Raw genomic sequence first — 17,489 nt, 5'->3', positions numbered from 1 at the left:
GACAGTTTAGTTTAGGCAACGTGTTGCCATTGATGATTATTATTATTATTGTAGTGGTAGCTACTTCCACTTTACTTTTATTTTTTAATTAAGCACTTACTTTTATAATTTAATGTACTGTACATAATTCGTGAATTGTGACCTGAGCAGCCAGCTTGTTGGTAGGTAGCATAAACCAACCCTTTCTTCGAAACATACGTTGTCGAGAAAAATCCTTTAAGGAAGTTTATTGGAGAATTTGTAAATAATGGTGAGAAGTTAAAGATCCATCGAAGATTACCGGTTCAATTACATGACTTCCCATTATGCCATAAAATACATTAATTAAAAAAAATATTACTTGATTTCGGCGTGAAACTACAACATGTAGGTTTTCCTGTGACGATTAGTGTTCATAATGTCGATTTGAACACTTCGCAGTTAGAAAAATAAGATTCATCTGTCCATATACTCGGACTGGTAAAACTGTTAGTTTCGATATTCTTGCGGATAAACCACCTACAAAATGTGACCTGGGACAATGCATCAATGGTAATACATTGTGTAAAAATAAAGCAAAGTGTCTTGAAATGTGTTTAACTGGATAATGGCATGACTTTCTTCGAGGGGATAGTTTGTAGTTATACCACCATTTGTAGGTATGTAAGTATGGATAATAAGTCAATAAGTGATGTTATAAAAATCAAATTTTTCTAGACCTAATGCTTATATAAAATTTTGGAGGGAGTTGTAATGCCCAAACCCCCCTCTCATGAGTGCGTTCCTGATTTTTTTAAACATCTGATGTAATTATTTTCATTGTTTTGTTGCCTCGAATAGATTTTGCTTTGTTTTTTTTAATTCATCACAGCCTACTTTAATAACAAATATAAAAACCGTTGATATAACTGGTATCTTATTTTCAATCTTATGTTATGATGGCTAGTTGAAAAGAGAATTAAAAAATCTATCAAGTAATCTAAAAATCCCATATGGCGCCTATTTAACTTTAGGAAGTTGGTAAATGTTCCTCAAAAGTTAGAAGGAAACCCGGTTAATACATACAGGGTGGCTCACTGAAAACAGTCAATGCCAATTTTGGCCGCTTACTGACAGTTTCGTCAGAAACATGTTAATTCTAGTTTTGAGTGGGACATCTAAATTGAATAATACTATTTACATAACTTCAACCCTGAGAAGGGGATGAATGTCACCCCAAAAATTTTAAATGGAAAAGGGTGGTAAACGTTTAATAGTTCGATACCTATGCATGTTTGTTCTATTTTCAGCACTGTTTTTTTTTTCAAATCCAATCAGTAGTTCCAGAGAAGGGCGTTTCTAGAAATGCATAGGTCCAACAAAGTTTCACTAGAGGAAATACTGTTTTTAATTTCCTTCTCGTTACTCCGTATGTGACTGAGAACTACATTAATAAATCTGTGTAAGTTTGAAAATTAGATCATTTAAACTGTTTAACACGAAGCTTTCGTAATTCTTGTGACAATTCCATACCTACTTAATATGCAAATAAACAATACGCTCCAGATTAGCTGCCGTTTGAATGGAATGTTGAACTTGAATTCGCTTCTGGAACTGTCTGGCCAGCTGAATTGCTCCCGTAGTTTCGGCATTGAATGTCCTTGTCGTGAAATAGGTCACTAGTAGAACTGCACTTGAACGAAGATGTAACGGCTTGCCTGAGGAATGTGTTCCCGGCACTGGATGTTGGTTTTTCAATACCCAATTATTGAAATCTTGTGTAATTATGGATTATTGGGTAATAAATCCGGACGAATGCATACACTAAATGCTATTTTACTGTAAACCGAAACACTGAATTTGTTTTAGACAGGTATTTTATTTACATGTTTACGTTTTTTCTACATTACATTGTTATTACATAGCTATGTGATTGGCACATACAATTGCATTTAGCAACAGGATGCCCTGTTCATTTTGTAATTGGACATTTATAAATGTTAATCGACTAGAGATTCACAATCCGTACCTTCTCATGACTAACAATTTTGGTCGAACTGACGAAACAAAATCTAAATATCAAACCGACAGACGAATCCCAAAAGCGCACGTTTCCTATTAGTAGATAAATTGTGACAGAAAGACGCTGGGAATGGTATTTTGATGGTGTTACCCTAACCGACACAGTTTTTCCAAAGGAACTCATAATCAGGCCATCAAATGATTTTGCGAGAGAGCTATATGGCTTTTAAAATTGTGTATCACTTCTCTCTCACTGGTGGGTACATACATATTATAATTTTAAATCACTGGAAAAACCTCCCTTAGCTATCCAAATGGAAGCATTCTTGTCATTTTGTATTTTTTCTCAAAATTACAAAATAAAATCGGTGGTTGGTTCTGAAATGAAAGCCCCGCGTGTAACACATTGTGAGTGGTTCGGCGAAGAGAATTAAAATGAAAATAATAATCAAATGTAAAAATAACAGTAGACAATTTTCCATCTTCAAAGAAGAAAATACCTGCGATCGGTGGTTGGTCAACCACAAAATCAGTTTATAAAGTATACACAGTTCGGGTATTCCATTACTTGTGCTATATGCAAACATTTCCACATTTCGCTTTGTAATTGTACCACAATTACATTACGCTTTAAGCCGTTCTATTAAAAACTTTTACATACTTAAAATGTCAGTTATTATAAAGCCAGGCGTTAATGCATGCAAATGTGTGGTAACCCCGATATTAAAGTCTAAATGTTTCATGAGATGCGAAACTCGGGCCAACCATTGCTATACAGCGGCCATATTCGCTTAATTATTTACATGTTAATCCCGTTATCGTAGCAATTACATTTCAATATTGTTTACAGGATTCAATCGAAATGCTGGTCTCTAAATTTACCCTCGTCCATTAAATATTTGTTGAATGTGTCGCAAAATGTGAAAAAAAAACCATTCCTGTTAATTTTAATAATGTGTCGTCTGTAGAAGACTAGACCTTTGTAGTGTTTTACATGTCGTTCATGCTGCCTATTACAATGTAACCTCAGACTGCATGATTTACTACCTTTTTGTTCAGTGAATTTCTCTCTCGCAGTTCGTGTAGCTCATCTCCGGTTAAACTCGACACTATACTTGGAACTTTAGGGAGAAAATATGTCACGAATTTCATGCAAAAAAGAAACGTCCAATTACCTTTCTACTTGCCTAACAGAATATTGGTTAAAGTGGATAACTTTACTGATGTAAACTTTCAACTGATTGCTCATTCTTTTGTTTACTCTTTCAAACAGTGTATCTGCTACAAGGAAAAATCCTGAAATTAATAATTTGGGAGACTCGGTGGCCGAAATTTCTAATAATCTATTAAGCAAAGGGTATCTGACATAAAGACCCTATGCGGGTCGTACAATTCGCATAAACACAGTTAATTGATTGACAATGATAAAAATGTGTTCTAAAACACATTAAATGAAAAAAAAAAAATATATATCTGAAATAAAGAGTAGCTTACAAAGGTTGTTATTACAAGGTACCCCGTACGCAGACGGTCAATAATTAAAAATAAGAAAATCTTAAAATTACTTACAGTTTTACGGTAACAAATATGGCTGTATGAACAGTATAACCTTTTAACTTTGATAGTAGCCTACGGTGCACTAAAATTATGGTTTTTTTAACTTCAACTTGACTAATTTGCTCCGTAAAACGAAACTATTTAAACTTCTCACAGAAATATCATGAAAGTGACAAACTTCGTTTACAATCAACTGCCGGCTGTCAAGAAACGCGCTTGAAGTCCCTACTTCTTTCTTTCGAGACGTTTATACGCGCCAGATGTGCATTTTCGTTGAAATTGATTACCTTTCGCTCGATATAAAAAATTCTTATCGCAGATGTTTCTACATTTTATTACGCAATTTCACATTTTACAATTAAATTAACAGATTGTACTTTATAGCATAATTATGTAATTGACATTTTAATAGATTTGAATGAGTAGGCTAAAAGCATAGATAAAGTGATCACTTTAACTGTAGAGTGAAACAGACGACTGTGCATTCTGATGACATCTGTCATTCTTTTCTGCCTACATGGCGAATTCACGACTCCGATCTACAAATTGATAAAAAATCAACCTGTAAAATTGCATCGTAATCACTCCATACGTTCTCTTTTAAATCGGTGGACATGAAGTTATCGAGCGAGCGACCGAGTTATCGGACGATTTGGAGAAAACAAGAACGCGGTTGATACAGAATCAGGTTGGAATAGCTTCAATACAACGATCGGTACTGTACCTTGGAACCCTACGCCTTGACGCACGACGCACAATTTTTATTTATTCATAGAAGAAACTAGGCGATTATGCCTTGGTATTTTTTTCGATTGCTGGAATACTTATTTACCGTCGCAAACTTTTTTGTTGCTCGAAACATAACCTGAACCACCCACTTGGTTCAGACGGAATTTTAAAAAACTTCAGATACCTTCGGCATTAAAAGAGTACTACTTCCGTCCCGCGGTATGTAATATACGTATTATTATATTGTATATGTCTCTCGAAAAGAAAGCCCCTTAGTTTCTTAAGCCCAAAATGCCGAATTGTTAACGAAGTCGGGCATCTTTAATTGGTAATTCGTTGATTAAATCCCGCCCTACGAATAAAATAAAAATGAGGGTGATAATTGAAATCCCACTTATTTCCCAAAATTTGCACTTTCCATGCTGCTGCATGACGTTACGCCGGTTTCGCATTTGCAACTAAATAGGTCTAATTAAAATAACTGTTCCCTATGCCCCATTCCAGACATCTAGTCTCCGAGGCGTCCAAAATGCATTAAGCAACAAAGAGCTATGGAAATTAAACGACGCTGCCAAAGACGGGCTTCGTTTCCAGCATGGTGTACAAGTTGTATTCCGCTAGGCAATCATCTAATTTTCTGATCCCTATAGAATTTCTGCTCTAATCTTGGAATCCACTTTCCACTTTTAACCAATCATGGAATATATTCAGAATAATATACCGGGTTATTCTTAAAAATTCGTATTTATTAAAGAACAAATTCACAATGAACAATCTATATATTGTGTCATCGTTAGAATCCATCAGTTTATGTAAACACACTGTATAGTAGAATGTGTAATTGCATAATTTTAATTAATTTGCATTAATTAACTATCATTGCTCAAACTGTTAACTATGCAAACTACTTAGGTTTAGGTCTAATTAAATAATTATAAGAAGACATGGCTTTTATTTAAAGTTTCCGAATATAACATACAGGGTGGCAATTTGAAAACTTACCCCCCCCCCCCCCCATGTCTTAGCAAATAAACGAGATATTTTAAAAATCAAAATCCGTTTTGCTAATTAGGAGGGGGAATCACAATGACCTAGTTGCTGACGCACCTCCTCCAACCCCCTGCGCCCCAGGCACCCCAACTTTTAAATCTTAAATAGTGACCCCCCATGCGTGATACGTCGTTGGAAAGCTCTGAAGCTCTCGTTTATTTACTAAGACATGGGGGGGGGGGGGGTAAGTTTTCAAATTGCCACCCTGTATATACCAATGAAAAGAGGAAGTTTTAAAGTTTGTACTGTACCTAATAAATATGCAATTTTAAAATCTGGTCCATCATTGAGATTATTTAGAATAACTTCATATTTCACTATTCCAGAAGGTTGGAGCTTTAGACGTCATGGAAACCCCTTTCACATATAGGTCTATTGGTAAATGCGTTTGTTCTATTCCTTTATACGTCCTATACATCTACTTTATGAGGTTTGACGAGGATATGCTGGTTAAAAAGAAGTGATAACACTTACTACACTTCTGTTTTCCTTTTAAGCTTAGCTTTCTTACCATAATGTTTTTGAGGAATAGAAATACGGGTTTCATTCCTAGAACCTTGTTCTAAAGTGTTTGTTTTTACTACGTCTGTCTAATTGTCTTTCAATTTTGATTACGTATAATCAGTACCTGGTATTTCTCTAATTAATTTATCGAGTTTGACATTGAACGAACTCTGTAACTGCAATAATTATTGTCAGCCGTTGGGACTCGCTGTTGTTAAAACTTTATTATTACAACTGCATCCGTGAGCTTTGCTGCAGCAAACTTCAATGTGGAAATTTACTTCACCTAGTTGTCTCAACGCATTTACTGCTTATTTGTATAAGTACACAACAAAATTAATCGACAGCAAAAGTACCGAGAGATTCTAAACAAACAAATGCGACGGATAAATCAATTTTCACCTATGTCTAAAGCCTCTTTTAATTTATCGCCCAGAATGTTGGTAATTAGGGAACAACTTTGTAACTTTATTAATGCATCAGGTGTCTCATTAGGCTTATGTTGCGAATAAATCATTTTACGGAACACAAACCTAACGCTCCACTTCTTGAAATAAATCCCATCTAAAATATGACCCTTTAGGTATACATACGTAAATTTGCAACTAATACGAATAGGTCGTGCATGCGGATATACAACAGTCTAAAATGTTAATGACCTGGTTTCGCGCAGATTGCATTTTCCGTTGTAAAATGTATGAAAGACCAAGAAACTAAGAACATACATCATAATGTGCGGTTCTGTACAAGGATTTGCTTTTAGTTGATCTGGGAATAACTATCTATAACGATTATATGGATGTTAGTAGGTAGGTGTTGGGGTGGTACAGCAAGATGACGAAATCCTCTAGCGCTTTATTTTCGTTTTTAGCACCAACTTGCAGATGATCAATGTTAAAATTCGACTTTACTAGTTCACTATCGTTGATCCAAACAACAGTTGAATTCTGAAACAAACCAAATAGCAATCTCGAATCTCAAGGCGGTTTCGAAAACCGTAACAAAATTATTGCATGAAAGTCAGTATTCACACTACTACTTGAAATTGCATTCTGCTCTTTTCAGGAAAATAAATTGTCTTGGGAAAAGACGTTGTCACTTAACTTAGTTTGCCTTTACGAAGAAACTTCACTAATGAGTAGGTAGAACAATTAAATCCGAGTTATAAGAAGTTTTTCTTTAATAATTAACTTCAAGGGTAGGTAAAAAAGAAAGAGATTTCTGCCATTGAAACATAGTATTATCTATACCCTTGTCCATACCGTTCCGTTGTAATACCTACCTAAATGGTAGTGTGAAACTCCCATTGTACATCTTGATCTACGTGCTGGATTCGGATTTTGAAATATTTTGGCATATTGTGATCCACCTCATGATCTTTCGAACCTGCATGCCAAATTTCAGCTTTCTACGCCCAGTAGTTTCGGCTTTGCAGACCTTCAGAGGATTATTGAATGGGTTCAATCCCATGATCTGTTCCATGTTACTAATTCGGTTATTTCTATCAGCTCAGCCATCAACTGCCATCGGCCCTTTGAAATTGGCAATTCTTCAATGCTCGCCCTGGTTAATCTAACCTTTGAAGAAGTCAAGTTTGTCCACAAACAACATAGAGTAATGACTATACAAGGATTCAAATCTAAGGTGACAATGTACCAGTGAACCCTGTAACCATATTCGACCGGATAGCACTCCTCGATAAATCTGAAGAAGATCTTAAAGAATTCTTCCATTAGAGCTGGCCCTCTATCCTCTCTCGCTTGTTGGATGCAGTCGGAATAAGGAAGCCATCCAAGTCAGTGTTAAATGTGACTTCTTTACACCCCTGAATACGGTAAACTGGAAGGATCAGCTTTTGTAATTAATGGTGGACTTCTTCTCCACCGAGTTGTGTGGAAGACTACCTATAAAGGCACTATCACCAAAGTGAGACCTGCTCACCAAATCTGCTGAGCGCCTCCGCCGAAGCAAAAGACACATTGCTCTTCTGCAAATGCAAAGAGGGGTGTGCAGGTGGTTGCGGATGCCGGAAGGTTGAGATTAAGTGCGCAATCGTTTGTGCCTCCTCTACTCCTCCTCCTTGGAGTAGTCCAAAAACTCTTTTTGTTGTACAAGTGTATGAAGATTGTGAAATAGAGGAAATATAGGAGAAAATAGAATACCTAATGTACAAAGAAGGGAAAAGTTGTTGCAAAACAGTGCTGGGGGACTGGAACGTTAGTATTGGAGACGGTAGAGTGGGTAGAGCCGGTGAAGGTTATAGATTCGGGCCAAGGAATGAAAGGGGTGTACGTCTAATAGAATTCTGCAAGGAAAGGGAGATGATCACACAACTTGGTTCGAACATCAGAAAAGGAAACTTTACAACTGGAAATCCCTGGAGCCAAATACCGAAAGCAGATTGAATTCATCATGATTGAAGAGAGATACAGAAATGTGTGCGGATTGCCAGGTACCGATATTAATAGTGACCATGTTCTTTTGTTAGTAGAGTTAGAAATAAAATTGAAAAGGACTGAAGTCGTAAAGACGGATAAGGAATATATAGGAAGGGCAATCGGAATTGAAATGAAAAGGGAGGTTGCAATGAAGGATCATGAAACTGCATAAGACAAATGAAAGACCATGAATAACGTGATAACCAAGGTGGCTGAGAAGCAAGGGAAAAAGGGCAAAGAAGTCACGGATAACATTTGAAATGATTGAAAATATGGATGGGAAGAGGAGGTACAAGTATGGCAAACTACGTCAGAGGAAAAGAAAGAAACACGGACGACTGAATAATGATTTAAGAAGAGAAAATAAAAGCTGGAGGGAGCAATTGCTGCTAAATGAATGCAAGGAGATAGAAGGTACGACATCGTTTTCAACAAAGTAAGAAACATAACACATGGTATTGAAAGGGAGGATGGAAAGATACTAACAGAGGATAGCCAAGTACAAAATAGATGAAAAGAATACATGGAAAAGATATACAAAGCAAATGAGAAACCTGTACGTATAAATATAGAGGAAGAATAGGAAGTATCAGTAGAAGGTAAGGGTGAAAGTATTTTGATGTCAGAAATAAAGGCGGCTATAAGAGATATGAAGAACGGTAAGGCTCATGGAGAATTCAGAGGAAGAACGAATGGACGTCCTAAAATTGCAGGGTTATGACAGATTCCTAAAGCCATCCCGGTACTAAGTACCATCAGCCAGGAATCTGCACGATTAGGGTTTGATACGGATTATACAAACAGGAATTCTTGATACAGACCTGATACCAAGTGCCAGCCAGTACCTTTAGGATGGTTAATCACAGGAAGATTCGGGATAGAAATTTAGGCCCTAAGTGCCCAGCAGTAACCATAACTTCTTTATTTTTTATGACAGAAAGTGCATTTAAAAAAAACCATTTTGTATAGGTTTTTATAAGAGCCACAAGGCTATTTACAACAAATCCCTCTAAAACCCTTAGTTTTAAAATGGGACGAGCTTAAATGGCTAAAAAAGGTAGTGTTCGCATATAAATACACGTTTTAAACGTCTATATCTCAATTAATTTTTGTCCTACAGAAATCTCCCGGTGAGGAAAATATTTACAATTAAAAAAGCTACATTTGGATGCTGTAGCATTTTTTACGTATCTCCAGTTGTTTTGTGGTTATGTTACAGGTCCATTTTTAGTTAAGTTTTGCTTTAGTTATTTTGATTTTTAGGTTAGGAATTTGTTTATTTTGTTTTGATTTTCATCACATAGGCGTGCCTATTTTCTTAAGTTTCTTCTTTCGATTTCTTCGCTTCTTTGGATTCTTGCTCTCTTCTTACAATTGTATTTACCTTTTCACGCTTTAAACACTTCTTCTTTCCTTACTGTTTTCACTATTCTAATTTTCGAAGCTTATGCGTACTATTTTATTCCATGTTACGCCTCTGGTCCGCTTTCAGTGTCATCTATTGTCAGTTCTTGTAAACTACGCTATTTTCCCGCTCTTTTCAAAAATCTATTCTTCTTTTTCTTTTCTGACTTTTTATGTTCCTTAAGTATTGGTATTACTGTTCGTTTTTTTTTCAAATTCTTCTACGTTTCGTTTCCGTTTTTGGTCAATTGTCAATTGTATGGTGTGCTTGTGAGGTGCGGAATTTTTGCAGCCGCTTTTATCCGACAATTTTGGGATTTCTACCCTCGTCCTATAGTGTCCACTCATTACCAGGAATTGGTATTTCTTCCTTGGAAACCCTATTTTGGGGATTAAGAGTGGAAGAGGAAGCGCATGTGTATTTGTGAAGTTATCTACAACCAATATATTATATATGTTACCCTTGTTCGCCGGATTTCAACCCTTGTCATCCGAGCTTTATTTCACCGTCCACCAATTTATTTGAGCCTACATATCTATATATTGTCTCTACGTTAAGGCCCACACCATCTCGTAGCCTTTTTGTGATAGTTGTAGCTCGTAATGTTAGGTTTTTGTTCTAGGGCCTTGTAGTTTTAGTTATTTCTTGTCTATACTTGTTATACGTACCTATCTACTACTAAGAAATCTTCGCCTTTGTCCATCTCCAGTCTTCAGTCGTCCGTCTTCAGTCTTCAGTCTTCTTTCGATACCCACAAATTTCTTTTTCCTTGTTCCCTTCTAACCGCATCCCTATCCTTAATCTGCCCTGTATTTAGCCACTGGTCTACCACCGCCAAGTCCGCCGAACAACTGCTGAACAACTTCAGGAGCCAGAACAGCTAAGTTCAAGTTTTCAAGTTACCTATTTACCTTAAAAAAACCGTTAAGTTTATTGAAAAAAAAACCCATCACATTAATTCAGCCACCCTACATCATAATAAGTAATTTAGTCAGATTTTATTGTTTTACTGTGAGAAGAGATCTCGTACCATTTTCTTTTTTTGCCGTTTTTCTTCCCTGTTATCATTCCGTGCCATTATCAATCATCATCATTCGCCCTACAATATCTGTGTTAAATTCTTGATTTCCTTGAAGAATAAATACCTTTTCTTTCCCGCTATCTTTCTCTATTTCTTTTTTTTAGTTTTACCCCTGCATTTCCAGACCAACAGGAGCAGGTTTCTAATTTTTTTCCTGTACGGCTTGGAACTATCGAAAAATTAGTGGCGCCTAAATTTTCGGAGCATTTATAGGTATTTCTTTCAGGATCGTCGAACCACCCCTACCACCGAGAGCAGCTGGAGCCGTAGTGCTGGGTTTCTTATTTCCTTCTAGTTTTCTTCGTCACAGTTAGTTTGAAGAGAAGGACGTTTTTCACAAAATTGCAGAAATTCGCTTTTAGTTCCAATTACTTCAAAATTAAGTCTTATAAACTGGTCACACTTCTAGAATGTATTAATAATATGTAATTAGAGAAAACTGAAACAAGTTAAAAAGTAATCGTAAACGATTTACATAAAGCGCATTTCCACTTGCATTCATTTCCCATTTGTAAGATGCAACTTCTGTTAAAATCGTAAAAACCCGCCCACAAATATGAAAGATAGCGTTGCACATGGGCAATCCATTGTTGACGTGCTACTTCAATTTCAGTTTATGCGAAGAATTTCATTTCAATGCTTTTCTAAATAAAAAAATTGGCACTGCGCAGGCGCAAAACCAAATTTTGAAACTGGCGTTAGATTTTCATTTATTCCAAGTGCCTATGTATCAAATTTCGTTAAATTCTTCCATAAATAAAAAAGTTGGCACTGCGCATGCGCAAAACCAAATTTTGAAATTGGCGTTTGATTTTCCTTTATTCGAAGTGCTTCTGTATCAAATTTCGTTTAAATTCTTCCATAAAAAAAAAAGTTGGCACTGCGCATGCGCAAAACCAAATTTTGAAACTGGCGTTTGATTTTCCTTTATCCCAAGTGCCTATGATCAAATTTCGTTTAAATTCTTCCATAAATAAAAAAGTTGGCACTGCGCATGCGCAAAACCAAATTTTGAAATTGGCGTTTGATTTTCCTTTATCCCAAGTGCCTATGTATCAAATTTCGTTTAAATTCTTCCATAAATAAAAAAGTTGGCACTGCGCATGCGCAAAACCAAATTTTGAAATTGGCGTTTGATTTTCCTTTATCCCAAGTGCCTATGTATCAAATTTCGTTTAAATTCTTCCATAAATAAAAAAGTTGGCACTGCGCATGCGCAAAACCAAATTTTGAAATTGGCGTTTGATTTTCCTTTATCCCAAGTGCCTATGTATCAAATTTCGTTTAAATTCTTCCATAAATAAAAAAGTTGGCACTGCGCATGCGCAAAACCAAATTTTGAAATTGGCGTTTGATTTTCCTTTATCCCAAGTGCCTATGTATCAAATTTCGTTTAAATTCTTCCATAAATAAAAAAGTTGGCACTGCGCATGCGCAAAACCAAATTTTGAAATTGGCGTTTGATTTTCCTTTATCCCAAGTGCCTATGTATCAAATTTCGTTTAAATTCTTCCATAAATAAAAAAGTTGGCACTGCGCATGCGCAAAACCAAATTTTGAAATTGGCGTTTGATTTTCCTTTATTCCAAGTGCCTATGTATCAAATTTCATTCAAATACTTTTATAAGTAAACAAGTTTGCAATTCAGCTTATAAATGGTCGAGATGCGAAAAGGGCACTGTGAATTTTGAATCGATTCGATTCAACTTTTGGCATTGCGTATGAATCTTTATATTTATTCCTGTGCTAAAATTATAATAAAAAATTGCACCTCCAAGGTAAAGATCGCCCCTTCTAGGGAAAATGCAGAAATTCGCTTTTAGTTCCAATTACTTCAAAATTAAGTCTTATAAACTGGTCACACTTCTAGAATGTATTAATAATATGTAATTAGAGAAAACTGAAAAAGGGAACTAATTTTAATAAGGGTGGTAATTAGGGGGTTGCCTGCACTAATTTTTTCGCTGAAAAAATGTACGGATCAACCTTATTTTCATCGTAAGTTAAATTGTATGCTAAAGTTTGATTTTAATAAAATAAGAAAGGTTTTTTAATGTTCTTTGTTTTGTTTTAAGTATTGTTTAAATTATGTTTTCCACATTTTTTTGGATAAAATGCATACATTTTGAGTTTTTCGCTAATAAAACATTGATCTTTTCTATGAAAAACCCACGCCTTCGGTCGCGAATAATTGTAGAAGCATTAACTTTCTAAAAAAAAATTGTATAGAACACTTTTTGCTTAGAATGAATCTTTATATTTATTCCTGTGCTAAAATTATAATAAAAAATTGCCACCTCCAAGGTAAAATCGCCCTTTGGAATGATATTGATTTTGATCCTTAGGCTATTCCCTACCTACAGTCAAAATTTCAAGTTAATCGATTCATTTTGAAAAAATTGCCAGGGAAAAACCTCCATTTCCTAAACTAAAATAACAAGTTAAAGAGTAATCGTAAACGATTTACAAAAAGCGCATTTCCACTTGTATTAATTTCCCATTTGTAAGATGCAACTTCTGTTAAAAGCGTAAAAATCGGGCCACAAATATGAAAGATAGCGGTGCATGTGCAATCCATTTTTGACGTGCTACTTCAATTTCAGTTAATAAGAAGAATTTTATTTCAATGCTTTTCTAAATAAAAAAATTGGCACTGCGCAGGCGCAAAACCAAATTTTGAAACTGGCGTTAGATTTTCATTTATTCCAAGTGCCTATGTATCAAATTTCGTTTGAATTCTTCCATAAATAAAAAAGTTGACACTGCGCATGCGCAAAACCAAATTTTGAAACTGGCGGTAGATTTTCATTTATTCCAAGTGCCTATGTATCAAATTTTGTTCAAATACTTTTATAAATAAAAAAGTTTGCAATTCGGTTTATAAATGGTCGAGATGCGACAAGGGCACTGTGAATTTTGAATTGATTCGACTCAACTTTTGGCATTGCGTATTATATGGCTAAAGCTATGCCCATATTGAATTTCATGCAATTCAATTCATAACTAACGGAGATCTAAAAACGATCGGACATTTATAAACAAAATTATCGTTCACACGGACAGATAGAGGGACAGACAGACAAAGGAACAGACGGACAGACCAACAGACAGCAATACAAAATTATAAACGATCTCTAGGATCGTTAATAAACGGCAAAAGTGTAAAATTATGGAACATGTAAAAAACAATTTGTTGGTTTTTTTACAATAACTTTTTTAGCAATAAACGCAGAAAAAATTCCTTCCTTGGTGCAAGCCTCGGCACCATAACGAACGAAATAGCGAAAAAAGTAGAACGAACTAGTAGCGTCTCATTACTCATAGAACGAGCGGACGGACGGACGGACAAAGTGGCCACAATAGCGCATTTTTTTTGTGGAAATGCGCTAAAAAGAGGACTCGAACCTCACGTTCCGCAAGAGGTTTTGTAAGGGTTAACGTTCCCTCACGATCATGTCATTTTCAAATAAATCCCTCTTACCTACAATAACATCATTAGGTGTTAATTTTTTGAATGCTTTACAAACTTGATCGCAAACGTGGGGGGGGGAGTAACAATTGAGACTCCAACAGAACTTGGTCCAAATACGCGTTGTGAAATTTGAATTGAAAATTAAGTCGATGTTTTCGGGACGATTTATATTAGGTATTTTGGAAAGATTAAAGGATTGGTTTTGTTGGAATTTCCAACACCTGCGTTGCGACGTTGATAAGATACCTACACTCGACGCGACGCGCTGTAAACAAACAGGTAATTTGCGCAGCCTTTGACTTGCTAAGTATGAAACTGTCGTTAACCGCCGCGAAAGTTGTGTTCATAAACCAGTGATAGTGATTGTGACCTTCCAACGTGGGTGTTGCGTATATTTTCGAATTTGGTAAGTCAAGTTTTTGATTTTGTACTCCTTTTGGTGACAGGGTTCTAGCGCAAAAAATCGCATACGGTTTCCTTATATTCCTTTGGAACAATCTTTACCATGAAGCTACTTGTTTGCTTTCGTTTAAGGTTGAATTTTGAACGGCGTAATGGTTTTTTTCCTGTTTATTGAACATTTTCGTTAAATGGAAAATGTTCTGTTCAGTTTGGCTACAAAAAATTAGTGCCTCGCAAAACGAATACGTTCTTCAATAATAATATAATCATGGCCCTATTCACGAGCTGCTTCAGTTCAATAGCCAATCAATTTAACCCTTACTTTGTAAAAATTATCACCTGTTACCGATTCGTAAAAACAAATTATCTCCTTTACTAAATACATCTACTGTCTATTTAAAATTTTAGCAATGAAATACAAAATGCGTAACTAACTATTTCGAAATCTGGTAGCACCTAAATTCTGCTCTGAACCTAGGATGGGAAAATCTCTTATGCCCGGTTTCACAAACGATGATTAAGGTTAATCAATGATATTAGAATGTTTGCCTCCTTTGATTATACGATCTTTTGTTTCCCATTCTAATATTTTTAATCAGTCGTTTGTGAAACCGAGCATTAATGGCGTAAGGCACCGATGTACAGCATTTGAGCGAAATCATTTAGTTCGTGTGTCCATATATGCACTAACTCCGCATTTTTTACTACTGGGGGCAGGCGGATTGCGCTTTCCTAGTTTTGGAAAACTCCCCTGTACTTTACCCTACATTAATTCTTTTACAAACACGGTATACCTAATTAACTAGAACCTAAACTTTAAGTGCAGATGGGGCAATCAGCTGCTAAGAATTGATTGCTCGTCAATAAAGTTGAAAATTTGAATTTTATTCATACGCCTAAAATTTAGTATTTTAGTCTATGATATTAATTAAAAGCATAGAGTAAAATTAGAAGTTAATTTATGGTAAATTAAAAATTAATTTGCACCCAAGTTAGTTTGTTGATTGTTTAAACAATTGATTTAGGGAAATTATGAACAAACAATGTAAATTTCAAAGGTAATCTGAAAATTGTCACCGATAAATTTACTGCTAATTGGAAGGCACGCTGAATGTTTATAAACAAATTACTTTGTCCATATACTTACAACTCAGATGATAATGCAGGGAGCTTTATGAGTTGTTTCTTGAGAAATGCTGCAACACATGCAACCATCGCGCTACTTGAGCAGTTTCGAGTTTAGGGCTAGTCTGTACCTACAGGTATTTTTCCTAAACATTTTTTTGTTCAAGTGCATCTTGCAATTTGACGATTTTTGGGCTTTCTAATAAGAAAACGCTGAAGCAAATGGAACCTGTGCCAATCTCGAGAAAGGCGTAAATAAATCGATAAATTTTGCCACCTGTCGAAACCGCACCATAATTTACAGGGTGGGTTTTTATTCTTTTCACTATGGGGATCTCCTAAACTGTAAGAGATACAAAGTTGTGTAAATGGGCAAAGATAATTATGTAACATTTTATTTTGATTAATTTTCCCATTCAAAGTTTTTCGTAGCTCAACAAATAGCGAATTTATGGTCAAAAAACCGAAAAATGTCATATTAGAAAATGCGCTAGCGTTTTAAGATTTCAAAGATATCAGAAAATTATTTTATTTCATACTGTCCGGTAGATGTTCGATTACACTATCATTTTGAGTCCGGTAGGTGAGTTATTACAGCATCCGAGCCGGTAAGTGTCGCTAAGCAACACTTACCGGACTGTTATTTGTATACATCAAATTTGACATCTTCACACAATTAATTAAAAACCCCAACATAAATTTGGCTGTAATTCTTTATTTCAAACATTAACATTGATTGTAATGAAACAATTTGTATTGCCCTCAACACTACGCCTGGGTTATTACTGAATGTCGAGTTAGTAATGTTTGATTCCTTCTGCTGTAAAACTTCAATGAAATTTTCGCCGCCTTGTATCAGTTGTATCATACGGGCAATCTTAACTTTTCCTTCTACCGAGCCTTCGATGTATTTTTCTGCCGTCGATGAGCTTTTCCATGCTCCATGACGCTTTAACACCGAAACCCAGGCAAAAAAATCTCAATTCAAAAACTTACTGCGTCCAAAAAGTATGCCAACATGACTTTTTCCTCTACTTGTTTCGCCCCATGTTCGTTCCTCAATTGGCAAAACACTTAGTACTCTTTTTCATACCTTGCGCCCGACTTCTTAGGAACCAACTTTTCGGTTGCTTCATGAGATTTCGACAGGATTGTATCGGGAACATTGGAACATCCCACAACGTTTATAACGTCAATTTTTCAGTGAAAAAAATTCAATTGTCAACAAACTACAAACTATAGCAACGGCCGTTGTCACAGAAACAAGGTAATGCGATTTTTACAATATGATGAAATTTTGTAATCTTTGAAATGAAATAATGATACAAAACAGACTTACAGTATGAAATAAAATACGTTACGATATACGTCCGGTAGTACTTGTAACAGTACTCGTTTAAGACATTCTTGACTCGGCTCCTGACGTCGCCTCGTCCATAATGTCTAACTCGTACTGTTACAAGTAACCTACCGGACTTATAACGTAAATAACTATTAACGAATCCTTAGTAATTTTTTCACAGCTTTCTGATGCGGCCAAAATAACAAATTTATGACTTGTTTTATAGGTTTCCAGTAGGTAAAATCACATCAACTTTCCTATTTCTAAATAATTGACGTCATATCAGATTTTTTGATGACAAAATTACTAAGGACTAGTTAAAATTATTTTTTGAACCAGTGCATTCTGGAAAATGACATTTTTCGGTTTCTTTGGAAATGACTTCGTACAAGAAACTTTGAATG

General features: G+C 35.6%; 1 protein-coding gene across 1 annotated transcript in view; it reads left to right on the top strand.

Annotated features, from left to right (window-relative positions):
• Positions 1 to 14,545: 14,545 nt before the first annotated feature.
• Positions 14,546 to 17,489, top strand: part of LOC116164862 (poly(rC)-binding protein 3) — a 241,458-nt gene continuing 238,514 nt past the window's right edge. The window contains exon 1 of the mRNA XM_031479102.1: positions 14,546 to 14,622. The gene's annotated coding sequence lies outside the window, so the exon portion shown is untranslated. The remainder of the gene's footprint in view (positions 14,623 to 17,489) is intronic.

This window comes from Photinus pyralis, unplaced genomic scaffold, assembly GCF_008802855.1.
Source record: "Photinus pyralis isolate 1611_PpyrPB1 unplaced genomic scaffold, Ppyr1.3 Ppyr1.4_LG2, whole genome shotgun sequence".
NCBI classification, from domain to species: domain Eukaryota; kingdom Metazoa; phylum Arthropoda; class Insecta; order Coleoptera; family Lampyridae; genus Photinus; species Photinus pyralis.
The sequence above is the reverse complement of the archived record's forward strand: the minus strand, read 5'-3'. Positions and strand labels throughout refer to the sequence as shown.